This window comes from Echinops telfairi, unplaced genomic scaffold (assembly GCF_000313985.2).
Source record: "Echinops telfairi isolate 266 unplaced genomic scaffold, ASM31398v2 ScPeMD7_9;HRSCAF=40, whole genome shotgun sequence".
Lineage (NCBI taxonomy): Eukaryota > Metazoa > Chordata > Mammalia > Afrosoricida > Tenrecidae > Echinops > Echinops telfairi.
Window position 1 is genome coordinate 94,734,141 of NW_022103906.1, and position 12,464 is coordinate 94,746,604.

The window sequence follows — 12,464 nt, forward strand, 5'->3', positions numbered from 1 at the left end:
TTTCATTTTTTCCTAAGGTCATTTGAACTCCTCCACGTATATTCTGAAATGTCTCCATATGGAAGCATATATATATATGTATATGTATATATATATATATGTTGCCGTTGTTAGGTGCCACGAGTCAGCCCTAACCCTCAGCACCCAGTGCCTGACAAAGGAAACACTGCACAGTCCCGTGCTGGCCTCACGATTGCTCGTGAGCCTGAGACTTGTGTTGCAGCCACTGTGCCAATCCTTCTCTGAGAGGGCTTTCCTCCTTATGTTGTCCTCCGTTTTACCGAGCATGCTGCCATGTTCCAGGGACTAGTCTCTCCTGACAACATGTCCAAACTGTGTAAGACAAGTGTCCCATTCCTTGCTTCAGTGGGGTACTCTGGCTGTACTTCTTCCAATAATGATTGGCTGTGTCTTTTTAGCAGTCCACAGCACTGTGAATATTCTTCTCCAGCACCATGGTTCAAATGTATTAATGCTTCATCTGTCTTCTTTATGCAACTTTCACATGTATGTGGCGTGATTGGGAATACCATTGCTTAGGTCAGGCTCACTTTAGCCCTCAAACGACCATCTTTGCTTTCCAATGTTCTAAAGAGGTCTTGGGCTGCAGATTTACCCAAGGCCAGGCATCCTTTGATTTCTTGTCGACAGATTCCATGAGCACTGATTGCAGTTCCAGGAAGAGAAAATCCTTGGCTACTTCAATCTTTCTCCATTTTTCATGCTGTTACCTAGTGATGGGATTTCAGTCAGCTCACACTGGTTTGTCAGAAGGATACTTAATTTTTTGTTGAGTTCAGTGAGACAGTTGTTAAAATGTCTCTTATAATTAAGGTTCTCTCTCGAGTGGGTGGCTGAGAAGCAGCCCAGTGTGGAAATAAAATATTTACATCTTCTTTTCAATTTTCATAATGGCAACAGCGTATTCGAAGCACACAGTAATGTTCATCCCATGCGTAAGTATAAAAAATTAGAACTATGCTTATAATATTTATTTACTCATTTTGTAAAATTTGTTACACTTTTGATGAAATACTACATTTTTATTCCCTTGTCTTTGTTATTTCAGTAAACAAATATATAACACAAAGAAACAAAGTGCCAAACAACGAGAAGGTGATACGCTGTCATTCTTTTCTGCTTTGTGTTATGCCCCAAATTGAGATAATACAAGTGAATTATGCAATTCCTGGAAGTGTTCAAAAGCTAAAATTATTGTCAGGATAATTGCTGTGAGTTCAGCAGAATTGGAAGTTCAGAACAGAGAAGCAACTAAAAATGGCCCAACTCTAAAGAAATGGGATCCTACTCCTACCGTGAGAAGATCATTCAGGACACATCGCATAGCTGATGATGCGTGGATAAAGAAGAATGCTGCAAGTGAGGAGGCCAATCAAGAAGCAATATGGAAATACCTTAAATAACAGTTGTATCATTTTTTGTCAGGTATTATTTAATAGTTTTCATTAATATTTTAAAACTTTTTCTTATAATAATCTAGTTTAGTGTGCATCTTTTATTATTCTTATTTAAGTATTAATTGTATTAAGTAATAAACTGCCTTTTGTATGTTATTTTTTAGTACTTAAAACGATCCTTATGGCAGCAAACCAGTTGTTAAATTATTTTAATTCCACCACTGATGTCTAGTTTGGAGGATTTGGGTCTTTTTTACATTGAGTCACAATCCATACTGAAGGCTGCAATCCTCAGTCTTCATCAACAAGGGCTTCAAGTCCTCCTCACCTTCAGCAAGCAAGGCTGCATCATCTGTATATTGCACGATGTTAATAGGGCTCACCCCAGTCCTGGTACCATGGTCTTCTTCACATGAGCCAGCTTTTCTGATCATGTGTGCAGGACACAGAGTGGATAAGTATGGTGCGAGAATACAACGCGGACACACACCCTTCCTGGTTTTAAACCATGCAGTGTATTCTTATTCTGTTCACACACTACCTCTTGATCAAAGTACAAGTTCTGCAGGAGCATTATGAATTCCCATTCTTCTCAAGGCTATCCACAATTCACTGTGCTCCATACAGTCATTGCCTAAGCACAGTCAATAAAACACGAACATCTTTCTGGTAGTCTCTGCTTTGAGCCAAGATCCATCTGGCATCAGCAATGATATCCCTTGTTTAATATTGAACAAGGACATGGAATCAGGGATATATATAGATAGATATAGTTGATATAGATATAGATATAGATATAGATGAGTCTCAAAAAAAAAAACAACCCTGAAAAGCAATCTCCACTGGGCAGAGCTTTCACAGTATGCATTTTTCCCACTAGGTGAACACCAAGCAGCCCTCTCTGAGGTAGTCTGCCAGTGGTGTCACCAGGGAAGTTTCTCTCTGGTCACAGTGCATTTTTCTGTAGAAGCAGTTTTGCTAGAATCTCATCTTTTGTGACGGCTAATTTAAAGAAAGCAGCCTCTGGCGGTGACATGCTGTTCCCTGCTCTGGAAAAATGCCACAGACACTGTTGTGATGTTGAGCACAGCCGACAAGGACAGCGCTACGGGAAAACTCAAGGGTCTGAGTGGTTTTCTCATTTCAAGAAAGGTGAAAGGTCGACCGATGGCAAACCTCATTCTGAACATATGTCAACTTCCTGAACGGATGAAAATGTTTACAAAATTTGGGCACTTGTGCTCAAAGACTGACAAAGGCCCATTGAAGAGATGGGCAAAGTTATTTGGACTATCTTGGAGCTTGCTTCAGCGAATTGTAATGGAGGATTTGGGAATAAGAAGGTTGCTGTGAAATTTGTGCCTTGGGTTCTGACGCTTGGGGAAAAGAGCGTCAAGTGGAGTCATGACGTGCTTTGAAAGAACAGCTTCGAAGAAAACCAGACTTTTTCCCCCCCCCAAAGGGTATTACTGGTGATGGGAAATGGTGCTATTCTTATGACCCTGAAAGTAAACATCAGTCAAGCCAGTGGAAGAAGCCATCAGTTACCTTGCCCAAAAAATGCTTGTCAAGTGAAATCAAGGATCAAGAAGATGTTCATTTGGTTTTTTGATGTGAGGGGGATAGTGCATTTGGAGTTCATTCTACCAGGTCAGACTGTTAATCAAGCTTTCTATTTAGAGGTTCTGAAAATATCACATAACAATGTGTAATAAAAAAGGCCCGATTTGTGGCAGATGGGGGACTGGTTTTGCCACAAAGACAATGCACCTGCTCATGCAGCCAGCCCAGTGCACCAGTTTTTGGCAAAAAACATCAAGCCTCTCTTGCCCAACTCACATTACTCACCTGACCTCACTCTTTGTGAATCATTTTTCTTTCCAGAAATGAAGAGGGAAATGAAAGGACAGTGATTTGAGGACATAGAAAGGTGAAGAAAAAAATGAGGGAGGTTCTGTCAGCCATCCAAACAGATAGTTTGAAAATGTTTCCAAGAATGGAATCACAGGTTTGACAAAAGTATTAAGTATAATGGAGAGTACCTTGAAGGTGATAAGGTTGTTTGATAAAAAACATATATATTAAATACATACCTTTGAAAAAAATTTGTTTTTTGGGAGGGTACCACTTCATATATACACATATGTATACATATTCATATCTACATATATAAACACATGCATATAGGTATACACATATATGTATGTATGAGAGCACTGATATCCCAGTGTACTAAGCATGCACAAAGTTGACGATTCAAACGTATCAGCAGATATAACAAACCAACTGTGAAATTATTTGAATTCTACTACTGGTGTTACCTATTGGTCTACTTTTGAAGATTTGGGTTTTCTTTGCTGTGAGTCATAAACCTTATTGAAGGTTGCAATCCTTGATCTTCATCAACAGGTGCATTAAGTCCTCTTAACTTTTGGCAAGCAAGGTTGTGTCATTGTGTATTGTAGGTTGTTGGGTACAATGCTTAAAGTTTGACTGTTAATGAAAGGTTGGCAATTTGAACCCCCCAGCCACTCTGCCTGAGAACCTTGGGCTCTTCTGCCTCTGTATTTGCCAGCCTCTCATGTTCCTACAGAATGTATTTGATCCAGGAAATTCCTCCAGTTTAACATGTGACCCATGTGAGCTAGTCTGCTTCGAAAATTTTGTGAGTCATTTATGTATATTTTTCCACATATGTATCTACAAGCATCACCAATTTTGCTTCTCTTGTAGACTCATTCTAAGACAGTCCCTGAAATCATCCTGTAGTGATTTCTATAGTTCTAGAAAGCATATTGGAATATGTATACTCAGCAATTGACATACACCCCATATTGTATCCTAGTCATATGAAATAAGGCCTACTATGGGGGTAAAGTCAAGTAGAAGACATGAGAATTAGCTCTACCTGGGAAAATAGCAAAGCCAAGGGTGAGACAATATTCTTGGAGGGATTTCAGCAGGTAGTGTCGCCATTAAGGCCCTGAAGGATACAGGGGTAGGGATTCCCACCATATCCTATTTGCCTATTTGACCCAGGCAACAAGCAGGTAGATCTAGGAGGATGGCAGTTGATTATATAAATTTAACCAGGTGATCACTCCAATAGTGGTTGCTACTTCAGATACAATTTGATTACTTGAGTGCATGATACACCTCTTTGTCCTGGTAGACAGCTATTGTCTAGTCAATGCACGTTTTGTCAATTCTAGATTTGAAAGATCACTAAGCTTCGTCAGGAATATCCAATAATAGATGGATTGACACAGTGGCTTCATTAATGTGCTCAAACATGACGATGATTGTGAGGATGGCACAGGGCTCGGTAGTGTTTTGTCCTGTTGTCGCTATGAGTTTGGATTTGACTGAATCACACCTAACAACAGCAACATGATGATGTAGAATCAACTTTATAGAAACACATACATAATATGTATGTGTGTATGTTATATATATGTATGTATGTACATATATGTGTCGATGTATATATGTATGAGTCTATATAAATATACTATATGTATATAAATACAAAACATACTGTTTTACACCTGAACCTTTAACCATCATTTCACTAGTACTCTTTCTTAGTTTCTGAAGGAAGTGAAGAGATAGGCGAGTGAGATCATGAGAGTTGGGGAAATCTCTCTGACCCATGAGCTATTGTGTATGGATTTCATCTATTTATGTATGCTATTCTTAGGTCTTTTCTATTTCCTTCAAATGCTTGGCCATGTTCCAGGGAGTTCAATTGATCTTAACTTAAGTGATTTTTCACACATCTGTATGGTTTCAGGTCTTAGAAACCAAATTCAAATGAGATTGCACTTATACTTTTAACAAAGAAAGCAATTTCAATTAAATAACGTTTTACTATGATTTTTCTCTCATTTTCTCACCTCTTTCATTTATCCCTTTTTTCCCTATCCCTCATTAAATATTAGTTCATGTTTTCTATTGTCACGGAGTTAACCTGGGCTGTAGACTTATAAAGCCGATTTTAAATCATAGGGCTGGTTCTCAAGAAGTTGACAGGCGTACGGACTGTTGGGTCAATTCTAGCTCTTTGGTACCATCCTCACAATTGTTATTCTGTTTGAGCCCATTATTGCAGCCATGGTGCCAGTCTCTCTCATTAAGGGTCTTCCTCTATTTCATTGACATTCTACTAAGCCCAAGGACATTGTCCAAGGACTGTTTTCTCCTGATAGCGTTCCCAAAATATATGAAACAAAGTTTCACCACCCCACCCCCCCAGGCTTCTAAGGAGCATATGGCTACCCTTCTTCCAAAGCTAAGTGATTATTTCTTCTTCAAGTCCCTGGTATTAAATTATACGATTTTCCAAGTCCTTAACTCAAAGGCATCAATTCTTCAGTGCTCCTTTATCATTGTCAAGGATTCATAGGAAGGTGCGGTGATTGCAAAGGCCATTGCTAGGGTCAGGCACACCTTCATTTCAAAGTGATATCTTTGCTTTTTAACATTCTGAAAAGATAGTTTGCAGCATATTTGTCAATACAATACATCATTTGTTTTCTTGCATACTGCTTCCATGGGCTTTGTATGTAAATCCAAGGAAAATGGAATATTTGGCAACTCCATCTTTTCTCCTTTTGTCATATTATTGCTTGTTGGTTCGGTGGTGAGAATTTTTGCTTTATCTTTCTGTAAATGTGTAATCCCCACTGAAGGCTGTAGATTAGTGAAAGAGAAAGACAATGGAACTAAGTAACTATAATAGAATCAAGCAGTTGTGGTGGTGTAGGTATATACAGAGCATCTTCAGAAAACACTGAAGAGAGCAGGGTTTCTGGGACTGTAATTTTTTGTGGAACAGACAGCCTCATCTCTTCCCCCACCTATCTCCTGAGTGGCTGATGGGTTTGAACTTCACTTAGGCAGTTATCAGCCCAGCACCTACTCCCCAATGCCACCAGGGGTGCTTGGAAGAGAAATAAATATAATTTGGGAGTTTATGAGTAAAGGTGAGAATTCCAGACAGTCAATAGGGAGAAAGTTATTCCAGGTAGAGGAGGGATCATAAGCAAAGGTGAATATACATGCATTTCCAAGATTGAGACATCCAGGTAACACTAAGCACTGTAGAATGCTTAAAAAGGAGATAGAAAAAAAAAGAAAGACAGAAAAAGAAAGGAGGGCTAAGAGATAAAAGGATGGGGTAAGATTATTTACATATTTCACACACGTGAATTTGACAATCCTATATTTTGGAGATTAAGGAAGTGACAATACTGGGGGAAATGCCCTACATAGAACCTGAGATTACGAAATCTTTGTCTATAGCTTAGACAGACCGTTTGTAAGCAACCTAGTGTGATGGGCCTGATGGCGGCGAGTGTGGTTTGGCTTTTTGGTCCTTGTATTAAACCGGGTTGACTAGAGAAACCAATTCATTGACATGTGTTTCTCTAGTCAACCTTGACTAACACATTATGGTACCTGGAGAGTGAGATACTAGAGAAACAAATCATAAAGATGAACAGTGGTTGCTGCTTGACCTCTGCTTCATGATAGTTGTTTTTTTTTTTTTGGCTAGCCAGAGGTCAGATATGGCCATGCAGTTTACAGGGTTGTTTTCTGGAAAGAATATCAGAAGTTAAAGTTTTGATTCTTTTCCTTGACTGCTCTCTTTGGTTATTCCTGTTTGAAATGGTGAAAATGAATGTGACTAATGTATATTTTGAGCTCAGGGCGTGATATCACCCCTTGGATTTCTGAGACCATGCTACTTAGTGAAAATGACTGACGGAAGGTCAAAATGGCTGACAGGAAGCTAGACCCTGGCTTGATGCAGTCAGAGGCCTAAGGCCACATTTTGTATCAATGGTATAGTTTAGATAAGGATTAAGATAAGATAGATAAGGGAATTTCTTCTCTTCTTCCATAGAGGCTGGACACACTCTCTCTCTGCTTAGCATTCTTATTGACATGCCACATGGCGCATGGAGCATGCTGATGGCAGGCAGAGGCCTGGAGATACAGCCACCACCATTGGATCTACAGGATTTTCCACCACTGGCCTGTGATCTTCCTGCATTCTGCATCCTTGCATGTGCTGAGTGAGTCTGAAGGGGAATTCATGGGCTAATATCAGACTTAGAGGCTAATATGGGACTTATGCACTTGATCTGGACTGGGATGGGATGTTTGATTGATGCATAATTAATTCTTATGTACAGTTCTCTCTTGCATATATATGAGTGTCTCTGGATTTGTTTCTTTAGTCAAACAGGACCAAGACAGTAGCTGATTAGTTTACTCCCAAGACTTGGCACTGAATGCCTGCTTATCCTTGGCATGTGTTAGTACACAGATAGCAGCCCTCTGGTAACATCTTCTCCAGTGCCACACAAGGACTGCGGCTCCTGCTTCTTATCACGTTGGCTCCATTACTTCCTGCATCAGTCCACACTGCTTGGCTCAGGAAAGAGGGTGCCCACTCCTTGCTTCTCAAACTGTGGGAAATCCTGTCACTTCTGTTAGGACAGAAAGGTCTGGAGGTCAAAGGGTAAAAGCTACGTTGAGAATGATTTCCCATGTACAGTCGTTTGACATCTCTATTAAAAACTGTCTTGCTGCTTCCCTTTTTCATGACCTTTAACTTCCTGTTCTAAGAAAAAGGCAGTGGCCATTACTTTTTAAGATTGGAAATACTGAGCTACAGCCAGAGGAACAAATGCCTTGTAAACCAAGCCGATTGCCGTACTTGATTCTGGGTCTTTGTAACCCTATAGGACAGCATAGAACTGCTCCTACTGTTTCTAAAGCAAACAAAATCTTTACAAAACGCAAAGTGCCACAACTTTCTCCCATTGAGTCTGGAGGGTTCAAACGACTGACCTTTCGGTGAACATCCAAGCCCTTCACCACGGTGTTCCCAGGATTCCGTTCATTCTCTGGAACACGGGGAGCATGCTGCTCTGTGCTACACATTCTCTTCTCCTCATTGCAGAACATTTTCAAAACCCTAACAATAACAAAACATGTTTTGCTTCTTTTGCATTATTATTCATATACGAAGAGGCTTCGAAAAGTTTGTGGGGAAAATGTAATCGGAAGACAACGGAATTTTTCCATGAACTTTTTGAAACCTCATCATATATGCTAAAAGACATATATTTACAATGCCCCTAATTCTAGAAATCTGTCCTAAGCCAAGAATTGGAGGTGAAGTCATGCTTTTAAGTGTTATGTAGATTGTTCAGTTAACATGACCCAAAGTGAGAAGAAATAAAAAACATCCTAAATTTCCACTGAGGAATCATTCAATTGATAATCATATTGCCACTGATCATGACAGTTTTGGAAAATGACAATCTTGTGATTTTAAATTTAGAAAGTGGGGAAGAGCAACAAACCTAATAGTTATGCATAAGCACAGTAGACATGCTGGAGGAATGGTGCCCAAATTCCAGCAGTAATTGAAACTCAGGGGGTTGTTGTGTGTGACATATCTTTCCTTATTACTAGAAGATTAACCACAAAGTCAGCAGAGTTAAGGACCAGGGCCAACTGATGCCCACGAAGGAGATGGTTGAGGCCCACACTCAACACAGCAACCAGAGACAACACTGGGCCTGCGCGTGCCAGGCATGGGCTGAGAGTCACAGAGGCAGGCTCCGGGGTTTAGAGAAGAGGTGGAAGACCCGCAATTATTCTAGGAAGGATATCATTGAATGAGAGAAAATAGATAATTCACTGTATTAAATTGGCACAAATCTAACCAGGAAAGTCACTCAAAGACCCAACTTCTGAGATCTTGATTCTAAAACATCTCTCCTCCATAGGGTTGAGAAAAAAGACTTCCTCAGCGCTTCTCGGGGAGTCGCAGCATTCGCACTCTGCTGACCCAACACCCGTCTGGGTGTCTGCAGCCTCCTCCACTTCCTTCCTGGGCGACAAGAACCAGCCACCAGAAATCCATCATATCTATCCTCAAGATGCACCCCAGAGAGGTCTTTGACTCCCGTGGAAATCCCACCGTTGAGGTCCAGCTTTATACCGCCAAAGGGCTCTTCAGAGCTGCCGTGCCCAGTGGTGCCTCCACTGGGATCTATGAGGCCCTGGAGCTCGGGGACAATGATAAGACCCGGTATCTGGGAAAAGAGGTCTCACAGGCTGTTGAGCACATCAATACAATTGCGCCTGCCCTGATTAGCAAGAAGCTGAACGGAACAGGAAAAGATTGGCAAACTAATGATTGAAATGGATGGAACTGAGAATAAATCAAAATTTGGTGCAAATGCCACTCTGGGCGTGTCCCTCGCTGTGTGCAAGGCCAGAGCTGTTGAGAAGGGTGTCCCCCTATACCGTCACATTGCTGACTTGGCCGGCAATTCCGAAGTTACCCTGCCAGTTCCTGCTTTCAATGTGATCAATGGCGGCTCCCACGCCGGCAACAAGCTGGCCATGCAGGAGTTCATGATCCTCCCCGTCGGGGCAGCCAACTTCAAGGAGGCCATGCGCATCAGGGCCGAGGTGTACCACAACCTGAAGAACGTCATCAAGGAGAAGTATGGCAAGGAGGCCACCCATGTCGGGGGTGAAGACGGATTTGCCCCCAACATCTTGGAGAACAATGAAGCCCTGGGGCTGCTGAAGAATGCTATTGGGAAAGCTGGTTACATGGACAAGGTGGTGATTGGCATGGACGTAGCTGCCTCCGAGTTCTTCAAGTCTGGGAAATACAACTTAGACTTCTAGTCTCCTGATGACCCTAGCAGGTACATCTCACCTGACCCACTGGCAGACCTGTACAAGTCCTTCATCACGGACTACCGAGTGGTGTCTATCGAAGACCGCTTTGACCAGGATGACTTGGGCCAAGTTCATTGCCAGTTCAGGGATCCGGTAGGGGGCGATCTCACAGTGACCAACCCAAAGCGAATCACCAAGGCCGTGTGTGAGAAGTCGTGTAACTGCCTCCTGCTCAAAGTGAACCACACCGGCTCCGTGACCATGTCTCTGCAGGCGTGCAAGCTGGCCCAGTCCAATGGGTGGGGCGTCATGGTGTCTCATCATTCTGGGGAGACCGAGGATACTTTCACTGCTGACCTGGTGGTGGGACTCTGCACTGGACAGATCAAGACTGGTGTGCCATGCCAATATGAGCGCCTGGCCTAGTACAACCAGATCCTCAGAATTGAAGAGGAGCTGGGCAGCAAGGCCAAGTTCACTGGCCAGAAGTTCAGAAATCCCCTCGCCAAATAAGCTGTGCAGGCAGACCTCTGGTAGTCCCTCCCCCAGCCTGTCGGTGTCCTCAGCGTTTCAGTAGAGCTGCCCTGCAGGCAAGCCAGACCATCTGGATGCCTGTTGGAAACCCCAGCTTTGTGATCCTGTGACATCCCAACTCCTTGCCCTTCTCGCAAGCATCCCACTAAGTGTCCCAGTGTCATCCTGAGGTGTCAACAGGCAACATCCCCAGTGGTTTTGTTTGCAAAATAAACATCAGTGACCCCTAAAAAAAAAAGACTTCCTTATGGAATTCAGTCAAAGACCCCCATCTCTCATTTTTTGCCAGTTTTTGGAAGGACACCATTCCTTGGTCGTATCTTGTTGGGCTTTTCAAGAATAGTGATACTTTCTCAAAAAAGAAATGACCTGACCTCCCTGCTGCCCTGGAAGAGAAAGGGCGAGAAACAAAATTTCTATAGCTCTGGCTGAATTCTACGCTGCATATTTTGGATTTACAAGAAATGACAATAGAATTAAAACAAGGATAAATTTAGAGTTCATGCTGCTACGGACTGAGGATTCAATCTCATTAAAGAAATAAGAGACAACTCTGATGTGGATCCTGTGTTTATTATTTTTAAAGTACTGTGCTAATACCAAAAGAATGTCTTTCTGGTGGGAAGGGATATATTTCCATGGCCTCAGGGAACTTGACTTCTGTCCTAAAAATATATTTCCTTAGTTATTAAAAACAAAACACCTTAAACAATAATAGAAAATATGGCAGAAAAAACTGCAGCAAATATAGCAATGTTTTCCTATCCTTTGCATGTTGAAACTTTAAATCTACAAGCAAAATATGAACAACCCACCTCTCCCTTAAAAGAAGTATGTGATGCACAAAGCAATTTATAAGAGAAGAATTACAAATAGTAAATGAGTATATTTTACAAGTGTTGATCTTACTAATAATCAAAGAAACAAATACTTATACACCAATAAAATGAAATTGGAAGAATTGATTCATTTGAATCATGGTGTTGGCAGAGTATTGTAAGTACGTGGGGTGATCAGAGGAACAAACAGATCTGTCTTAGATGAACAGATTGCTCCTGAGAAGCTAGGACCGTGAGGCATCTTGCATATTCTGGATACACTACAAGGAAAGACCAGTCTCTGGAAAAGGAAATCATTCTTGGTAAAGAAGAGAGGAAATGGAAAAGAGGGGGACACTCAAGGAGATGGACTGACCAAGTGGCTGCGCAAATGGGCCAAGCATAGCAAGAGCTGTGACAAGAAAGCAGGACGTGGTTATTTTGTTGTGGGCAGAGGCATTGGGAGTCAAAACCAGACCTTTCTCAGATCCCTTAATACCATGAGAAGTTGCTTAGAGTGGTGCAGTTTGTAAACGTGAACCAAAGCTATATACAACCTGCTCCTCAGTATGTTTTTAAATGTGTGTGTGTGTGTGTGTGTGTGTGTGTGTGTGTGTGTGTGCAGGGATCAAGATTTCACAATTGTTATCTCTGCCTCGTGAGATTATCCCTTCCTCATTCTGTTCCACAATTCTCCATATTTTACAAAGCTTCCATCAAAGACACGTATTACTGTTAAGCCTCAGGGATAGCTTACCCCTTAAAAATAAAAGATTATTTCTGGGAGCATAGGAAGCTCTCCTTGGCCAGGTACCACATCCCAGAGCATCATTACTGAGCAGGATGTCTCTGAATCTGCCGCTTCTTGCACACTTGTGAAAAATGACGATTTTGAGAAAATTCAAGAGTGAAGTGTTTTGCCAATGGTCACTTTAAAAACAATTAGAACGAAGGCAAGACTGAGGAGTCCTGGTGG

At 41.7% G+C, this 12,464-nt stretch overlaps 1 pseudogene; it reads left to right on the forward strand.

The window, feature by feature from the left end:
• The first annotated feature begins 911 nt into the window (after positions 1–911).
• Positions 912–10,649, forward strand: LOC101656935 (annotated as a pseudogene).
• The last annotated feature ends 1,815 nt before the right edge of the window (positions 10,650–12,464 follow it).